Source organism: Ostrinia furnacalis, unplaced genomic scaffold (genome assembly GCF_004193835.3).
Source record: "Ostrinia furnacalis isolate ACB-3 unplaced genomic scaffold, ASM419383v2 OfSCF2947, whole genome shotgun sequence".
Classification (NCBI taxonomy): Eukaryota; Metazoa; Arthropoda; class Insecta; order Lepidoptera; family Crambidae; genus Ostrinia; species Ostrinia furnacalis.
The window spans coordinates 58962-80195 of record NW_021133186.1 but is presented as its reverse complement, the minus strand read 5'-3'; positions in this window follow the sequence as shown (position 1 = coordinate 80195).

The following is a 21234-nucleotide window of genomic DNA, read 5'->3' as shown; positions in this document are numbered from 1 at the left end:
CAAGTATGACGGCGCGTTTTCGATCGCTTTTTTTGTCCGGATAGTGACGCATTCGGAGCATCGTGTTAGGGAAATTCGTGAAGCGAGTGTTATTTGTTATATTTTGTTATTTTGTTTAACTTTGGTGTCAACAATCTGAGAACTGTATTATGAAATGAAGATCAAAACTCTATTCAATCCTGATTAGTTAAATTTCAATATTAAGATCAATCCCATAATAAATTCTTGAGGTTAAATCGAGGTATTACGGGCCTCAGAACAAACCTTAAAAGTTTCTTCATATTAATTGCGTGCGAATGTCGAGATATTTAATAATCAAAAACTGTTTACTAATTTTAATAATGAAAGGTCTAATACTTTTTACGTGATTATCGAGTATCTAAATAATTCCTTCTATGATTATCTCATTATATCAGGTGAGTATAATTTACAATGAATATTTAATATCGACGCGAAACTTTTTAGAGCACGCCTCTGTGAATTTATTATAAAAGCATCTTGATGCGATGATCCGTAACTTTGCATAATTATAACACTTTTTTTTTATACTTAAAGCGGGTTTTATTTTTCTATAGAACACGACCAGAACTTATCTTCATTAATACTTTATTGGACATTGTTAGTGATAACCGAAAATGTTAACCCTTTAACAATGCAACTCTCAACGTGAACTCAAAACTTTCATGCACCTCAAACAAAAACCCCAACGACATTCTTCCTTACAACTCTCTCTATAAACACATGCGTATGTAATCGTCCATCGGCAATCGAATCATTCGTTTAATCGAGTAAACTGAACTCGCCAGCGGATGATTTATTACTGTGACACGTGTTTTTTGTGCCGTCGAGCCCGCTCGCGGAAACAATTTCGAATCATTTATGCCGACCGCCCGATCGGCCGCCAAATATGGACTCAAGATGACCTGCCATGGAGACCAGCTACGGGTGTTTCACCTTAATTTTCGAGAAAAATGAACGAGCGATTCTCGATTTTTTTCGACGAAAACCTTTTTTCGTTTTGCAAAATTGAATCTGACACCGCTACATTAACACTTTCAACGGCTTTTCCGATCGATTTCGGCAAAACAGTTGCTACTGTTTAAAAAAAGGTTTAATGAGCCTTTGTAATGTATAACCTGTTGAAGATGTTGCGTTCAAAAAATCGTTCGGCAGAGACAAATTGCAGATAAAAATTCCCGAAAGCTCAGGCGGCTGCCGGCAGATTCTGTCGAAACACTTATTAATTTTCATGAGTAGCGGGCTTGCTCCATTTTTTTGTCATGACGAATGGACGTGTTGTCTCACTGTGCGTTCGGTCCTCATAAAGTTTTATAGCACTTTACTTTGGGGCGTAGCGCTGAGGAGATTGCGCTCAAATATGTGGGGTATGCACCCAGTGGGTCATGTAGGAGAGTCAGTGACTTCGTGTGAATAAAAACCAGATAAGTTCTCGTGGCAATTTAGTTTTCTCTAATTTTTGTTATTAGGAATTTTGCTTCTAGATTATTTTTCTATTTTTTTGAACTAAGTGCCACAATCACTATAATCTATGTAAGTAAATTATTGTTAAACTTTTGACCACAAGTATTTTTTTTTTAAATACTCAACCGCAGTAGGACCAGAAGTATAAAAAAACCTATCGAATAAAGTACTTTAAAGTAGTGTATTATTCTGACTTGTGCTTTAAAGTAAGTAAGTAAAATAAGTACCTATTAGTAACAATTACTGTGCCAAGTATTAAATACTCGTACTGATAATTAAAAAGGGCAATATACTCAGCTAGTTCTAGGTTCACCCTCAATGGCAGATTAACCGTGGACAAATGACCGATGGATTAATGGTTTATTCATGAAGAGCTGATCAAAACCAACTTACGTCTGCAATTATCTATACAGGGTGTTGCAATTTTCTCAGACGGATAAGTTCCGCAATATTTATCATTAAATTGTGAACAGTTTATTAGGACCAATTAGCAGTAGTTGGGTACAAAAACAAAAGTCGCGTATTAGATCTTCAAATACATATTTTTTCCCGTACATATACCGATCTATAAATGATGATATATTTGTTGTGATCCGGGTTTTTATGTACATCACTACTGCCAAAGTTTACACTGATAGGCTGTTTATTATGGTTGATGATTTTCTATCAAAGATATGTTGAAAATTTGCCTGGTAATAGTATGTTATACCTTATAGTTAGACTATGATAATTACAACTTTAAGAAAATAACTAAGTGAACCCAACAGTTTATATTTTATACCTTACAATGGTGGTATAGCACTGATTTGTACAAATTTAATGTATATAAATTGTTTGAGATTTCATTAATTGGTAGAGGCGTAGATTGCAATCAACACCCTGTATACGTCTTCTTTGGATCGGTCTTCAAGAAGATGTTGGTGACGATTGATTTATTCTATCTCAACTGTTTATTGATTGAGTCTGGATTGAATGAATGTCCGCGACATTCGCAATTATAGAGCAATTTTTCACTGTTAGAAATAATATTTATTAATGCTGCAAAAATCTGTGAACTTTCTTTTTAAATGTTCTTTCACAATAAACCCTTTTGAAATAATTTTCATGGCTCAAAAACTGAACTCCGACAAACGTTACTTCGACATTACGTTACTCCGACACTACTGAATATCGACATGACTTTACTTCGACACTACACTACTTAGACAAAGGCGAATATCCTTTCGTTCTTTCACAATAAACCCTTTTGAAATAATTTTCATAAATCTAGGAAAAAAAGATAATGACGTTTCGGTGGTTAAGTTGAACTTATTCAGACAAAGTATTTTGTACTTTCAGTTTGAAGTACAAGTTACAAAATGTAGCGATTTCTTTCAGTTTCGTTTTTCAATGCTTTTTTTTTTCACTTACTTTACTATTTAAAATCATTGTTTACCTGTTACGTACTACAAAGTGAAGTAAGGTGAGATCTTTTGGTTTTCTTTAATCTTTTCCATATCCATTCGTAATTCATTTCATTTGACATAAAGTATCGTCACATATCGCATTTCATTTTAATTAATTTTGGATGAATTGCCTTCAACCTTGGGTAAGTGATATTCAATTTGGAAGAAGCTATTATGAACCTTAGCAACCTGTATTTGGGTAGAAATATAGAAAAAAAACAATGTCAATAAGTTTAAAGCGTTTACTTTGCACCAACCAAAAACCGTAACAAGCGCGGAATTGCAAAACTCAAAAGCGGCAACCGGACGCAATGTTGCCAACGTACGTGCAATTAATTAAACAATTAATCGCCTAATTGCACGATGATTTACTTTTTTGTCGCATTTCGTCCAGTTTGCCTCAATTTGTAAGTACCTTGTGCCTTAAAAGATTAATCGGGCGTGCCTAAGTGGGGTAACCTGGACCAGTTTTAAAGGTCTACGGTAAAGATTTCTGTTTGGGTGCTTTATTTTTATGGCGTTTTCTTGGGCACTTCCTCATACTTGAGATGTCTTTGTAATCCAGATCACATTTAAGTGTACTGATAAAAAATAGTACCTACTTAATATAGTGATATGACGGAGATAACCACGTAAAGACATTATGACGGACTGTTGGAACCACAATGTCTGTGAGCCATTTTTTATTACTTGGAATAGTTGGTTTTACAGTTTAAATCTGTGTCTGTACGTCACACATAGTATTTTGCATAGTACCTAAAGTGATACACTTTAACTCTTTGGAAAATATATTGTGGTATTTGCTCTACTCTTTTAACAGGGTTGAATAATTTACTGTCTTCTCATCTGATGATAGAAACATAAGACTAGGTACCTACACAGTCAAAGAGTTTCTTTAAAAATCTTAGGTTTTAAAAAACATCTTACGTTTACCTAAACATCTTACTAGGTTCTCTTTCATTCAGAGCACCATATCGGCTGAGAGCCTTCAAATAATAAAAATATCCAATAAGCTTACATTCACATTGTTATTATTTCACAAATATCACTTAGATCAACCAAGATATTCTTCTGTTATGTGTTAAGATTAAGAACAAGCATCAGAATCATCCTTCTGAAACAAAGTTCCCCAAATTGATACCGAAACTTGTGAGCATTCCACGACACACCCATCAGGTCAGGACGCGAAGACACGTCCCCCCGACGTGTTATCGCACAATAGAAGCCTTTACAAAAACAGTGTATAAACCTCATCTCTTCAAAAAGAAATACCTACATAGGTTATCTTTTATCCAAAATACCCAATAGGCTCACCTTCACATTGTAAGTCTTTCACAAAGATCTCTAGATCAACCAAGATATTCTTCTTGAATGTCTTAAGATTAAGAACATGTATCTTCCGCTGCTTCTTCTCAGCACTGGCCCATTTATTGTCCTGAAGCAGTCTACCACTGCTGTGGATAATAATGTGACATGTAAAAGTGCTTTTTAAAAGCCTACTTGCAAGTAAATATATGAGTGTTTTTTAGCTTTATCAGCATCATCCTCCTTCCGAAACAAAGTTCCCCAAATTGATACCGCAACTTGTGAGCATTCCATGACACACCCATCAGGTCAGGACGCGAAGACACGTCCCCCCGACGTGCTATCGCACGCGCATCGGCTACCGCTTGTTAGCGTTATCAGATCACCGGGGGTCATCAATTTCGCTCATGATTTGCAGGGAAAAAATGACAGCGGATCAGTACTGGTGAGGAGAAAAGGTTTTTTAATATAGAAAAAGAAATGAAAAGGGTTAAAAAAAGTTCTAGAATTGGATAAATTTAAATGAAACCCAAAAGGTTGGCAAGTTTGGAAATCTGTCTTTGGTCTGGTCTGGATAAATAATAATACATAATAATAATAAATCATTTATTTGCCAGAATATGGTTACAAATGGTTATAAAAAGAGAAGTTTCCAACATATTCTATCGTACATACGATGTGCAAATATTACAAAAAATACGGTTATGTTTTTAATATTAAAAAGTAGTATCATTATTAATTGAATGTCATGCAAATGTCAGAAAATGATTATGAATTATTGAAATAGCACAAACATATTATTACATTAGATTCATACAATGTCAATGATACATAATGTCATATTTTAAGACGATACGAGATATACGAGAGAGATAACGTGGGGACTTGGAGAGTGTAGGCCAGATTCTCCATTTGCCTCTGGTAAATTGGAGGGGGTCATTTTCCTGCAGTTGAGACTGGAGTTCCTGGTTCATATCATCCGCACGATAACAACTCGTACATCATCATCATCATTTCAGCCACAGGACGTCCACTGCTGAATATAGGCCTCCCCCAAAGACTTTAACATCGCACGGTATAGACCACGTAGGACGTCCACCCACAAGAGGACCGACGACCTGATAAAGCAGGAAGGCGCTGGATGCAGGTCGCTACCAACCGTTCGCAATGTGGGAAGTTATTTAGGTTTTCATCAAACCGTAACCGCATGAATACTGCTTCAATGCCTCGCCAATGATAGCTACCCACGCGGTCATCACGTGTGTCTAAACCAGGCCTAAATGATCTGTTGATGATGAAGATTACCATCACCAAAATCCGACTAGGATCAGTTTATTATTGGCCCTTTCTTCATGTTAAAAAATAAGCAAGAAAAAATTGACTTCAGCAAAAAGTGAAAACACTTTAGTGATCACCAGTATCACGCACACCGAATTATGTTGATGATATTGCTGAACGCACAACAATGATTTCGGGAACAGTAACCGTCCGATGGAGATAAAATATTTGACTAAGCCGCCGAAATAAGCGGCCGCAATGCATTTGGCGTTGGCTTTAAAGAAATGCATAATAATCCTAATTCAGTAGGTTAACACCGAAAAGATACAGAATAAACCACATTTTTTAAAAGACTCAACAATAATAACTTCGTTTTTAAATATTCTTAAATCTACTGAAACCAAATAATGGTAGAGCTTAAAGCTAATGTCACATAGCCAATATATTTTTTTTCACAGCCTTAGCTCTGCTTGACCTATGGTTGACTGGCAAAGAATACCACCTGGCATTAAGCAAATATGTATTTACACATTATACCTAAACGTCTACGACCCAAGATACATCCTCTTATGGTCATCACACTAACATTCGTGCTCTGAAAGATTTTATTTCGGAATTTTTCAGAATAGCATATCTCAACACTACATTTAAAAATAATTTTCATCATTAATCTAACATCAGTCCACTGCTGAACATAATAATGATTGAATGTTTCTCTCAATAAACGATAGAATGCCTGACCCTTAGCTATTCTTTATAGCAAACCATTTTAAGATACAACGTCGAAATTATAGAGTAAATACTAAAACCATACTGCTCTTAACCAGTTAAAATGCTTCCAAAACAAATCAATTTAAAGTCATTGTTAGCGAATACCGCATTCCCAATAACTGTACGGTTTACCATAATCGATTACCCAATTCATTATATCGATACGATCGATAACGTACTAAATCCACGGCTTGGGCCAGGTCGTGCTAACACTAGCGGTGCCCTTTGTTGATCGCCGCTCCTGTGTTGCGGGGCAGAAGTGGACAACATTTTCAATTTCATTGTGCTATTATTTACAAGTTGATGATAATGTTAGAATGAAAAATTGTACATACAAGATGCCTTATCAAATACTAGCTTTCCGCGCGCGGCTTCGCCCGCGTGGAATTTTGTCTGTCACAGAAAAACTTTGTCGCGCGCGTCCCTGTTTCAAAAACCGGGATAAAAACTATCCTATGTCCTTTCCCGGGACTCAAACTATCTGTATACCAAATTTCATCAAAATCGGTTCAGTGGTTTAAACGTGAAAGCGAGACAGACAGAGTTACTTTCGCATTTATAATATTAGTATAGATTGAGTGTTATAAATAGAAACATATTTTAAGGTCATGTCACACAATTCTAAGGGCATTAAACATGTTTTATTTAAAATACTAGCTGACCCGGCGAACTTTGTTCCGCCTTAATGGCAATAAATAAGCAGACTTTTTTTTAATTTCGAACGGGATAAAAAGTATCCTATGTCCTTCTCCTGGCTCTAAACTACCTCCCGGACAATTTTCAGCTAAATCGGTTCAGCCGTTCTTGAGTTATAAGCGAAGTAACTAACACGACTTTCTTTTATATATATAGATGTTCAGTTTTGCTAGTAAATTAAGAAGTAAAGAAATAATGTGTTTTACAAGGGAACTTATTAAAAACCATTAAGTTTATTTAGTGAGTGTGTGTTTTTAGAGCGCCACCACTGTTAAGATCACAAATCATTCTCTAATTTAATAGTGAAGTGCGTTTCCATAAAGAAAACATATCATAGAATATGTCAATGTCTGTCTGCAGACTGCTGTAAACTCTAAAATTGACCCAAAACCAGAACAAAGTTTAACAACTCTTAGTCAAATAATTGTTTTCAAACAATGCCAAATGTTGCGCACGCCTGGTGCTCCCGCGCAGCGCTTTCGTGCGCGACTTAATATCCGCGGAGCGAGATCGGCACGCAACCGCTACCTGATGTCTAGCCCTCTGTAATTCTATTGCATGTTTGTTTAGTGAACAATTTTCAAGAAGGAACAAGTAACGCTAACTCACGATTGAGCAATTTTGCTTTGATCCAAGTTTGAAACCTGCCCATCGACTTTTAGCACCAGTTTTTTGATCCGTAGTTAAAATAACCAATAGTCAAATTGACAGATGTCAAATGACAAGTGGTTATTTAAGAGGAAAAAATGATTTTCGAAAAATGGTTAGCTTGACTCTTAGTACATTTTTTAACTGTTAGTTTACATTTTGTTAATTTAACTAAACACTTTGTCAAAATAAGTATTTGTTAAATTTGATAAATAGTTATTTTGACTACGGATCAAAAAACTGGGCCTAAGTCGGCCGATAGTTGGGCCCAATTTTAATTTGTGTAAAAATCAAATCGGTGTAATGTGTGCACTTCCATAATGATACATGCCCATACTGATTAACTGCCCGACTAAACTATCAGCCGACAAAAAGTTGGTGGTCTGCGCCTGAGATTAATCCTTCTAAATAATTGAGTTTTCATGAATTAACTTACTTATACACACGTAAGTAATAACGATAAGGTTTTCTCAGTAGATTAATAAAATTTAGATAATTTAATTGACATTGACTGTAAAGGAAAGCCAAATAGCACCATCATCACATACATAAAATTACAGTCATAGAATCTAAACTGTTTTTAGAGTTTTCCTTACTGTACCCTCCTATCACGGTTTGTAATTCAATAACAGTAAATACTTACTTGTATACCTACAATAATTGTAGGTATTATGGTTCCTTATTTTCCAAATTTGTAATATCGTAAGTTAAATCAAGCTGCTATCATAAAATTTACAATCTGTTATGAGTCTAAAAAACTACATACTTACTTAGGTGCTGACTTAAGAGCAAAGTCATCGAGATCAATATTTACCTTTCGGAACAACCTCAAAGTCAATAAATGACACTTTTTGTTTGAATTACTGACATTTACATCGATTCACCTTTATGCAGACTCAAATAGAATCTTCTCATTGTTTTTTTCCAGATAAAAATACCATAATATAGGTCAAATCATGTTTTTATGATCAAATAAAAAGTATCCCACTTACCTATTTGGATTAATTATCTAATACAATCTTAAATGCCAAATAGCATAACCATTCTTGAACTGATTTAGTTTCCTAGTTTTTTGCTTAATGTGTTTTTTGTTAAAAAGCAATAATGATGTGGTGTTCATAAAGTTAGTAATTAATATGCTAATGTATGACATATTAAGCGCCATAGTGATTTAGTCATGATCAGTGGCAAGGAACTTATATAGGTAATGTTATTGCTTGCTTTTATTACCTTTGCCATAATCTCATTTTAATATTTGGTAGTCTATTGTAATCCTGTCATAATTATGCCACTTAGTAACAAAGGACTGTCGAAGATGTTACAGTGTTTTGGGACAATCAATTTAATTCAAGCAAATTTTTTAACTTTCGCGTTCTATTTCAATTAAAATGGAGAAACACGGGTCTCAACGTGGCATTTTTAGGGTTCCGTAGCCAAATGGCAAAAAACGGAACCCTTATAGATTCGTCATGTCTGTCTGTCTGTCTGTCCGTCCGTCTGTCCGTCCGTATGTCACAGCCATTTTTTTCCGAAACTATAAGAGCTATACTGTTGAAACTTGGTAAGTAGATGTATTCTGTGAACCGCATTAAGATTTTGATGCAAAAAAAAAAAAAAAAATTGCGGGCTCCCCATACTTAGTTTAGAACTGAAACTCAAAAATTTTTATTCGTCAAACACATACGAGTCCGACTCGCACTTGGCCGGTTTTTATGAGTTACATTATTAACCCACGGCTTGACGTTTCGGCTGCAATGCTGCAGCCGTGGACACAAGCAGACTAGATGGCGGCTCGCGGCGTCGTTGACATCCGTATTTCTCTATTTTAATTCAAGTCTAGTTTTTATCGGCCATCTCTTCAGCAATTTCTCTACTCTCTATCTTTTTAAGAAACAAACCCAGGATCTGTAGATCGATCGACTATCTTACTAGATAGACAACGTAAGAGGAAATTTCATCATTCACTATGTAGAATACATTTTACTTTCTTTCTTTATTGCACCATGATTAATTAGATAACACCTATATCAAAACCTTCACACCAACAACAAAATCTCAATATCGCTTCAAAGTGTACTAATAAGGAAAATTGTAAACAAAACCCTAGATACATCATCTGACCACAATCTCAATATCCTACAAATCGATCTGGCCATAGTGTTCGCGGCACATCAAAGAGCTATCATCATTCAACTGCCGTAAATGAAGACATAACGGCGACGACAGTGTTGTAATTAGACGCCTTTATACAGCCTCAGTAGTTATGATTGGTCAGGCATAGAGTAGGCAGTGAAAGAGAGAGAGTTTTGTGCCTATGGCAGAGTTGCATCTGAGAGACAAACGAGCTCTGAGAGTCAAAGACCAGACTTTGAAGTTTGAAGATAGCTTTTGTGACTGGGTTTTGTGTTAAGACGTTTGATGTAGTTGACTTGCACGTTAGTTTTATAAAAAAAAAACATTATAAATAAAACAAGAGGGCTCGATGTTACCGAAAAAACCATCTTGGTGTAATTTTTACAAGCTTTTATTTATTTTCTCTTGAGATCAATGGCGACATTGTGTTTTTCAGACTGAACATTATGTTTAAATGGGCACACTGATAAATTGAACAACATTAACATTTTATACATGGTGAAATTGAAAACGTTGACATCCTTTTAAAATAATCAAATAAATTCTACTCATGAGACATTTCATAATACATTGTATTTCCCCAAATAAGAGACAAATGTAATGACTTTTTTTTACTACTTATCCGTATCCTACTAGGTGGACCGACGATCTGGTAAAGTTATTTAATTTTTAGCGTTAAGAGTCGCATCTCAAACTAATTTGAAAATTATAAATAACTTGAAAAAATTGAACTGCCTAAGACGGGAATTGAACCCACGACCTTCCGCTTGCCGGGCGACTGCTCTTCCGTGGGTTCAATTCCCGCCTTAGGCAGTTCAATTTTTTCAAGTTATTTATAATTTTCAGATCTGGTAAAGGTCGCGGAAAGAGCCTGGATGCGAGCAGCGCAGGACCGTTCATTGTGGAAAAGCTTAGGGGAGGCCTTTGTCCAGCAGTGGACGTCTTTTAGCTGAAACGAACGAACAAACGAACTTATTCGTATTAGTGTATCATATAGAATTTGAAACGATTGTGCAGCAACAGTACAGCAAATAAAGTAGGCAGAATATACCTGCTCCCTGCTCTTTGCCTACCATAATTAATCGTTGTACGCTCTCTTCCGCGATCTAAAACAGGTCCGTAACAAACACTTAATCGAGCGGACACCTCTGGATCATTAACGAGATCATACATATGTAAGCAGTGTTATTAATTGTGTACATTCAAACGAGCTTAGAGATAACATCGGAACAATTTAATTCAATGCGCGGACTTGCTTATTATGAAGTGGGGATACTGTAGTTTTTATTCTGTGTACCTATCTAGATGTTACAGGTGGTAAGTTGAGTGGAGTTGGCATACTCTTAAACCGACTGCGCGACGTAAAGGAGTGGTTTCTACATTTACGTTTCGTAGATTTAAAGATTCATTATTATTATTCATATTAAAGCTATTGTTAAAAGCACAAATGTGAAATTCAGCTACATTACTGCTCGTTTGCCTCCAGTCACATAAAAAAAATAATACAAAAAATGAATTTTCTGTAGAGAAAAAATACTTATTAGAATGGGTTGTAGCCTTTGGCTTTTTACTCGTATGTTGGTTTTAAACGAAAATATGTACCTAGTTTAAACTCTATCTTAGACATCATGATTTTCAAGTGATTGATAATGATAAATCATGCTCTAGATTTATGAGTGCAGTTTTCAATTGAATGCCTCACTCTCATATACAATAGTTAACATCACATTAGACTTCAAATTCAAATCCTAATGGTTTTCAAAGCTATCTAAATGGAACCCTATGTAATTGTATTTTTTTGTTGTGAAATAAATGAAAAAAAAAATATTGCGAAAAAGCGCCTACGAGTATTACTACTACCTATTTAAGATGCCGTATTTACTTTGACCAAGCTATCGTCTGCAATAAAACTTCCATCAAATTGTTTTAAATTCGGAAATGTCAGTACAAAACTTGGAATAACAGTTCAATTTGTATTATTGTTTTGGTATGATCTTACTAAACAAAATTGCATCCTTTCAAATACCGCAATAGCCCGGACATCTTAATACCAACTATATTATTATTATCGAGATCATGGCATTACGCACCAAATAAGGGAATCATTATAAATTATTGTATCATCGGTCCTTCACATTTTGATGGTATTTTATTTATGGTGATCATACAACGACGGTACTAAAAGCTAAAGATTTGAATCTTTTCCAGTTGTAATAAAGACGATTTTGCGATAAGTTTCTGGCCTGATGTGGTCCACTGTACTACCAATTGATCTATCATTAACAGTTACCGATTCTATATAAAGCAGCATTGTATTTAAATGAGTTGAATGACCTATGCGCTTTTGGTATTTTGACTATTTTCCTATTTTTAAATATCCGATCTAGAGCTGATTAGCATTTTAGAACGAATTCTAGGCGAATCGATTTAAAATATTGGTGCTCGGAATAAGGCAATAAATAATAGATAGACGCCATATACGTGGATGCCAGCTGATCAAAGAAACTATGTCGCGAAATCTTAGGTCCATAATAAAACAACGCTTAAATTCGAGCCAATCTCTCATAGATCATGTTTTGTGACTGATAAAAATATGAAAATGCAAACAAATAAGCTCAGTCTATGGGTGGAAAAATAAATGTTGAGTGCCATTCTTTAGTACGGATTAGAATACGACAGGGATCATGGTGATCAAAACTGAGTGTTTCGTAAGACACTTAACACACCTTGAAAAGCAATAAATGATTGAGTATTTGAGTACTGATTAAAATGAGCAGGAATATGAATTTTCATAACCCTAACATGAGTTATGAAAATTCTTGATGGTTACTTATTTAATTATATTATGTAATTTATGAAATGTATGTATTTATATGAAATGAAATTTAATCATGTAACTTTTTTCCGGTAATTGAATAACCTACTCGTATTTTTCCCATATCCTTCTCTCATCTCAGAAAAAAATGATTAAATGTTTAATAAAACTCACAGTCTGCCTTACTGTCGTATTTATACACATTGGTATCTTATTTTGGAGTAGAATCTCGACTACAATCAACTATCTATCTAAACAAAGACAAACAATGTCGTCATCCACGTGAATATCTAAGTCCAAAATTAGCTCTGCCGTCCTAGGAATAAATCTCCCGATAAGTCCGGCGCTAGGTGGCGCTAGCATCGCGATAGGCTCGTTTGGTGCGCCCGCGCCGATGCGGGCTGATCGCGTTTCGGAGATAAATGCTTTGAGAGGATTTTTTTTACATAGTTTTTCCTTTAAGTTCTATTTATTCTGTACTTTAAGGCACACACTATGTGTATATTATGAATAAGAAATAGTAAGGAATAGACAAAGTATTTAAAAAGATCCGCAGCCTAAAAAGGCAGAGTCAGCGTCAAATAGTTAATGACACCCAAAGTTGTCAAAAAACACCTAATTTCAATAATTTGTAACAAAGATGTGTTGCGGTCTTTTTGGCTACTTAAGAGCGTTGTAGCAAAAAGTTGGCGTTCGAATTTTAGGTTTTTATTGCTTGACGTCGCGTAGTGAGTGCGCAAACTGCATTTATCTGTACAATTTCAACGCTGCGTTGACTAAACGATCTTAATCCGTAGTTGTATCGTACCTAAGACAGTACATCATACATAATAATAAAGAAATAATGTATAATTTACCTATTAGATTTTTTCTCAGATCAGACTTTTAGCAAAATGAAGTTACGTAATTAATGTAATTTTTACACTAGTAAATCCCGCGACAAGTTTTTAATCTTTAAATTGAGTAAAGTAATAAGTTGATGGGTTTGAAAGAATTTATGTTTTATTTTATTCTTTTTACAGCATCGAAAGTTTGTTTATGAAAAATATTTACTATTTAAATTTCACTTTTGACTTTTTAGTTTTTATGATGCGGGATGGAAAAATTAAAATTTATTCTGATTTTGTGACGTTTCCGCACATAAATATGGATAGGTTAAATAAATAGAATGAAATGTATGAAAACGAGCGTGCCATATTTTAAACGTTATCTATAATATCTGTGTCCATCAAAGAGCTCGTAACTAAACATCGTAAGCGCCATTCAAATTATTATCTAAAAGTTAATAATAAATATTTAGTTTTTGTAAATCTAAACAAGTCAGGAAATCAAAGAGGTAAATACTGATATCATTGTGATTTTATAGAATTTATTATTATAAACCACGGTCGTATAATGCTAAAAAATCAGAGGTAACTTTAAGATTTTTATCCATAGAGCAAAATTTATCTAATCGTGTTTTTAAACAGTTATCCCATTAGGTACACATGCGTTCTGTAATACAAACCCATCAAAAACAATACTTGTCAAAAAACCAAGTCTCACTACTCAGTTGTTCTACGGTAAAAAGTTGTGAGATCCATGTAATACCAAGTCCAGTCCAGGAAATCATTAACGTTTTACATAAATATATTGACTTGGCCATCGCATGAAAACACGTGTAAATTAAATTATTTAGTGCGAAATGAAACGAAATTTTGCATGCCTGTGTAGACATGCAAAATTTCAGCTCAATGGGAAAACGGGAAGTAAGTAAATTTTAAGTTGCAAGATTTTACAACTCCAGATGTCAAAGAAAATAAAAGCTTGTAGATAGCTTTACAAAGAAAAGAAAGATTTATGAAGAAAATAAAAAGTACTGTCTACGATACATTTGTTAGGCCGTGTTGCACCGTCTTACTTTAACATTGACATCAAAATTTTGGATGTCAAAAATCTGTCTAACATAATACACCGGTTATTGTCAGTTAGTGTCAAAGTTAGGTGGTGCATCTCAGCCTTAGTGTATTTTGGGACATTGGGAACTTTAATATGAGAAAATGCCCCACGGCGGACAAAGATGAAACGTATTTTATTTCAAAGCTTTATACTTGTAGGTATATTCACTTAAAGCGCTATGTTGTGAGATATGGGAATTCTGAGATATGACGAGTCTAAGTTGAAAATATATTTGCCTAAAATGATTTGATATTTTTACATGTTATGTTGTTTGGCATTGCAGAGTAACCAATAAAAGTAAATAAAATAATAAAAAATATAAATAAAATAATATAAATAAATAAAATATTATAAATACTTAAATCTGGCATGAAAACACGTGTAAATTAAATTATTTAGTGCGATGGCCAAGTCAATATATTTATGTAAAACGTTAAAAATTTCCTGGCCTGGACTTGGTATTACATGGATCTCACAACTTTTTACCGTAGAACAACTGATTTGCGAGACTTGGTTTTTTTGACAAGTATTGTTTTTGATGGGATTAATATTAGACAACATCTCATATATTACTCCAACACAAAATAAGNCCCGATTTTATAGTATTTTCAAATTAATTTTTCATTTGAAGATTGAAGATAGATATTTTTTCTTTTTCACACAATAATAGTACTATGTTTCTTCTTAAGTATTAAGTAGTTTATGTTGCCAAATGACTTTTAGATTATGAGATGTGACCTGTTTTCTTGCAGTAATTTTCTCGAATATTGACCATCTTAGACATGATAAAAATGCATTTTAATGAATTAAACATCAAAATTTTCTCAATACACTTTCTTCTTCAGGGTATGCTTATTCTAATGAATACATTCTATCTTCTTACTTAGAAATAAATTTGTTGTAATATTAGTTCAAAGTTGTGCCTTCGCGAGTTACCTGGAAAACGGGCTTTCGAAATTCGCTGTTTTCGTAGGCAAAAATCCAATTTGAACGAGATTTTGTCAATAGACATTCTGTAAAAAAGTATGATAATTACGATGATATAAGTCAAAAGAAGCTATAACAATAAATTATATGACTAAAATCATTTCGAAATCTGCCAAATTCTCGATTTCTGCATGAAAAATGTGACAACGCTCTTAAGGTGTCACAGACTATTTTGACGCTGACTGTAAACAGGTATTCGAATCTTCAGTCTCATAAATTCTCATCGATAGATTAAAAATAAAGTGATAATATTATTTTCTTGGCGAGTTTTTTAAATTATTGGCTGTTGCACAAATTACTAATAGTTTCTCACTAAACCATCTAGTAGCCCATCCAGCAAGCTAATAATCTTAACGATACACGTTACACGTTAAGCAGACAATTTTTAAGTAAAAAGTCATGTTCTACATATTATTATAGTATTTAGCATCGCAAATGCAATCATCCGATTGGTCATTATTTTGTCGTCGATCAAAAACTAATCTGCAAACGATCTACAAATGAGACATTTACGATTTATTTAAACATTTTAATACTGGTCTCATAAATAAAATCTAACTATAAACTTAACATAAACGATGCAAAAATATTAATTTCAATGCAAAGCGGTCAAATATCCGATAGCAAAATTTAGTGCTCGAACCAAAACGTTTCAATACAATTTTGTCTTAATAAAACTAGTTCTGTGATAATTCAAGATATTTAACATACTGTTATTTGCATTAAAATATTACTTATATGACGCTTAGTAGAGCTTTCGGTATACAATGACTTTTTTAGAATTAATATACATAATACATATCAGTCTATTATAATTGCAATTTAAATAATTATAATACTAGGTTGGCAGACGCCCCCCGCGGGTCTGCCATTTTAATAAAGTTACGACTAAATTATGTAATCAATCGATTTCAAATCGTTTTATCTTTTGAACTTTCGGTGTCATAGTGCTCGTAAATTTGTATCGGTTATGAGTCATACTGAGACTGTTAGAAACTAGATCTGTAAAAAATAGCGTTGGCTTTTATTAAAATTGTTGCAACTTTCGACACGTTTGTATTATGTGACTTTTTGTTATTTGAACTGAGGTCACAATTCTGGTATTCATTAACCATCATCATCGTTCAGACATGGCTCAATTAAACTGATGGGATGGCTTAATGTGATCTTCCAAACGTGTTTATAGAGTTATCAAGATAGACAAAAAACTAACCAAACTGAAAACATCAAAACAAAGAAACTTTTCATCTGTTTTTTCTGGCAAAGAAATGTAAGTATTAAAAATCATAATCTAAATTTATCCTTCTTATAAATCAATAATTTTACTTGAAGATTATTCTAAATAACTCTCAAAATATTAAAATATTAATTTAGTTTCTGCCTCATCTTAATACAAAACGTTTTCCAAATAATTATTTATGACACGTGCAAAAAAAAATACAAAAATTTTGCACGAAATCGATTTTACATATTGAATAACGTGCCAAATGGAAATCGCAAAAGCTGTGTTTTTAGCATTTTATGTGACGTTTACGCAGTGAAACTAACCTGTAATTATCACGGACCAAAATTAAATATGAAATTGAGAAAATTGCTACCGAAATTGTCAATGTTTTAGTGATATTTTTGGAATTTTTAATTCAGTGTAATCATGGAACATTTACCGTTTAAGTTTGAATCCGTATGAGGTTATTGAGTCATTGTGTGAAACCAAATGTAGCGAGTTCAATGGTGTTATTTTGCGTTTCGGCAACCCTAATGTGTAATAATTACGGTTGTTACAGATTTTATTGTTCATTTGTTTGTTTTTGGTGTATAAAAAATAAAAAAAGTTTATTACGCTCACGTCATTGTTTGTTTTATAACGACACGCACGGATTACGTCATTGTTTTTGATTTAAAATTGAATTCGTATTTTTCGCAATGATTTAAACAACTGTATAAACTGTAAATTATTATAATGTCATACATATTTGATACTAGGAACACTAGAAGGGTTATCGACCGATGCATGCACACATGTTTTTTAAGGACGTTCGTTTTATTATTGAGTTGTAAGTATGTTGTATTTGGCAAGAAACACAAAATTGCCATTGATTATCAATTTTGAATCTAAATGAGTACATAATTATATTTTTCCTAGAAACAAAATAATGACTATCACACAAAAAGTTGTTTATGAAACAATTACACCGAAATCGTTTTGATAAATGAACTCCATTTCCCACTTTATGATCGTTTATTGAATGAAAACACTACGCCGTTATTATGACGCGGCTTATTATAAAATACCGTTTCAATTATAATTTCGAGCCGCCAAAAATGTCGGAGACAATCGGAAAAAAGTCGGCACTCGTGCTCCCGTTTCGAGAATTTCAAGATGTCTATCCCGAAGACATCTCAATAAATCTGCCTTGTTTGTTCGTAATGACATGATTTTTCGGACCACTGTCCATGGCGCAATCTCAATTAGCGCGATATATTTCCTCGTTAAAATTGGCGGCGCAAACTGGGCCTTTTGACGGTGCAGTGGTGCGGAAAAGTGTTAAGTTTCTTTGGTCGAAGGGCGATTTTGGGATAGCCCTTTTATAACTTTGTTGCATTCATAAGTGCTATGGAATAATTTTCTTCCTCCTCTTGTGTAAGGCTGGGTGGCACCATCTTACTTTAACTTTGACAAACGTCAAAAGTTTCTAACTCTCATGTCAAAGTTGTAAATAATTATGATGATTTAAACTAAGAATAACATTAGGTCTTTGACTCTTTTCAGATTGCTGGAGCTCAGTGACTCCCAATGCGAAGAAAAACGTCAGCAAAATTATGAAACCAGTATCAAAATATTGGAGATGCATTATCGTGAGCGACAAGAAGTCTTCTAAGCATTTTGGGCTACAGACATCGATCAGGTAAGTTGCAGCTAAAATTAATAAAGATAAATAAATAACTTATCAACATCTTCTTTTCTAGTAATAAGTTCTAAATAATTACTTCTTGTAACTATGCCCAGTGATACCTAGAAAATTTTAAACCTTATTTAAGATATAGAGTTGAGTGTGTTCTTACAGGTACAGTTTATTTTTATAATAATCAAAACTTTCCTGTAGTTCGAACCTTACAAACCGACATAGTTAACTGTATTATGTATCAGCTGAACATGTCTAGTGAGGGACCATAAACTTCAGGTGATATAGAATAGAATATCATTGTTCAGCATTTAACATTATTGAACTATTCTGAAAAGGGCGCTCAGCGAAAATCGTAACATGACACTCGTCAAGTCACGAAGCTGGTTTTCAGCGGGTACCATCGTTATGTCGTAAGGTTTTTAAGAAATAAGAAAAAAATGTTTTTCATTCACCGCAATCCTTCCTCGCGCGACTGTACCCCGCTCAATAATGCAAAGCTCCCATTATCCCCACTAACGAGCAAACATTTCTTTTCCCCGCGTAAACGGCCGACTATATCGGGAAATGACCGACGGCCGGCCGTTCTGAAAAAATAATGATTTGTTACTTCGCACTGTTACATTACTCCAATTAAATTGAGTGACAAAAATCTTGTAGTGTCGTCCGATTGGCTCACCACACCCGATTTTAAACTCTATGGGTTTATAATAAGGTTTATTTTCGTGTTTTTGGACAAGTACAGTCAGCGTCAAAATCAGAACGGCAGATAATAAGTACAATTAAAACTGTTAACGTTTTATTGGACCAGCCCCTTATTAGTATAAGTGGGTTGTAACAACATTGATTTCTCGGGTCAATTTTATTGTTTTGCGTCTTGATCATTTAATTTAATTGCTGCATAGTATTTTCACAAGGGCCTGGCAAGTCATTAAGTTAATTTATGTCGTTTTGTATGTTTATATGAGTGTTACTGTACGATTGTGACAATTGAGCATCACCTCAGTTTCAATATTTTTAATAGTATACTCAATTCTTTAATTTGTAGAACTCTAAATTTTTTCTTACAAAATAACACTACTACAACTAAAACTAACTTAAGGTGCACAATGTTTACCTACCTTGATGTACTGGTTGTCTTCTATACAGTGAGAAAAATAGGACGGATATACTTACATTTCATAATCATTATCAAATCAGCCATACGACATCCACTTCTGCTACTTACAGTTGAATATACCATCCACATTTCAATTCTTCTTCAGGAGCAGTCTAGCTAAATTAGAATAAAAAAATATGTTCCATCTCCGTAAGAATAACCTACATGTCACTAGTTCAGTTGGTCAACTATTTATTAAGAAATCTAACTGAACAGTTCACTGAAGTATTTTAAATAAGTTTAAGTATCTAGTCAAAATTAAAAATACAGCCAAAATGCACTTTATACTTGCATGCCTTAAGGCACAACTTGTCTCATCTTCAATCAAAAAGGAACTCATTTATGTTATTCAACACACTTCAACACATTCAACAGCCTTACGTATGAAACGTCAAGCAATTACAAGCACTTGACATATCCACGCGATCACAAGTAGTCGAAACAGAAACGGTAGTTCACAGTAGCCCTATTTACCACATTATGCAACATGCCCCACGATTATACTCCACATTATGTCACGTACTTTCATTTCTATTTCTATTCCTATGAATCGTATTTCAATAGAGGTAGAGCTCGTATTTGCTTGTCAAAATATAAATGGAATTATGCAAAACCGAGCCAGTTATGAGTTTATCGATCACAGGAAAAAAGCCTAAAATTGTTTGAGCTAATGAATATTTATATGTTTACGCATAAAAATTATACCAAAGCTAACATCCTACGTTTTTGATTTGAATAAACCTATTTGTTTTGTTGTTGTGTGATCGTGTTATTATAATTCTGTGAACGTGCACGTACGAGAAAAAAGTTGTATTTGCTTAATGGGTTAGCTTTTGACTGCGGCTTTGCCCGAGTTAATTTATATTTAACACAATGTCTTTTTTATGCGTGCGTTATTATAAAACAAACCAATAAAATTATGATTAGGGTATTTGTATAGAGGTACTCGTATATTTATACTAATTTATCCTTGGCAGGGTTCGAACCGCCAACCAATTGAACCATTTTATAGGACAACATTATTATTTATTAGGATAGTTTTGATTTTCTTAATTTATTTAGGAGTAAATACTTATAATCTGAAAATGTTTAATTTCAACAGTCTTTTGCATACAAACAAACAATATTTGGTCCTTAACATACCTATAGTAAACGAATATAAATGAAACAACGCAATGTATATAGGCACTCATATTTATTTTTACTTTTTTCTCAAATATATTAAGTTTTATCTATAAATGTAAAAATGAAAACACATAGATAAACATCATATCACACTGATAACAACAACTTTGTTTGAACTAAGTCAGTGCGGTTCACTTCTACTATAAAAATAAATTCTTAACTCCATCATGGAGTTTTACAAAGGCACTGCCATAACGTAATCGCATCGATTACTCAAAAGTGAACTTTAAAGTTGTACTTTAGGAAACATTTTTAATCTACAATTTGTCCAAAAACTAACTACTGGAATGGCACCTCATATCTTCAAATAGGAATGGAATGTCATTTTTTACATTTAATTACAAAAATACATAAAAAACATACACAATATTGTTGGTAAAAATTGGTACTAATGTACAAGATAAATTTTATAGTCAAAATTGTACTATTTTATATTGGCTTATTCTGATCTGTTACTATTAAGTCGCGAAGTCAAATTGTCATAAAAAT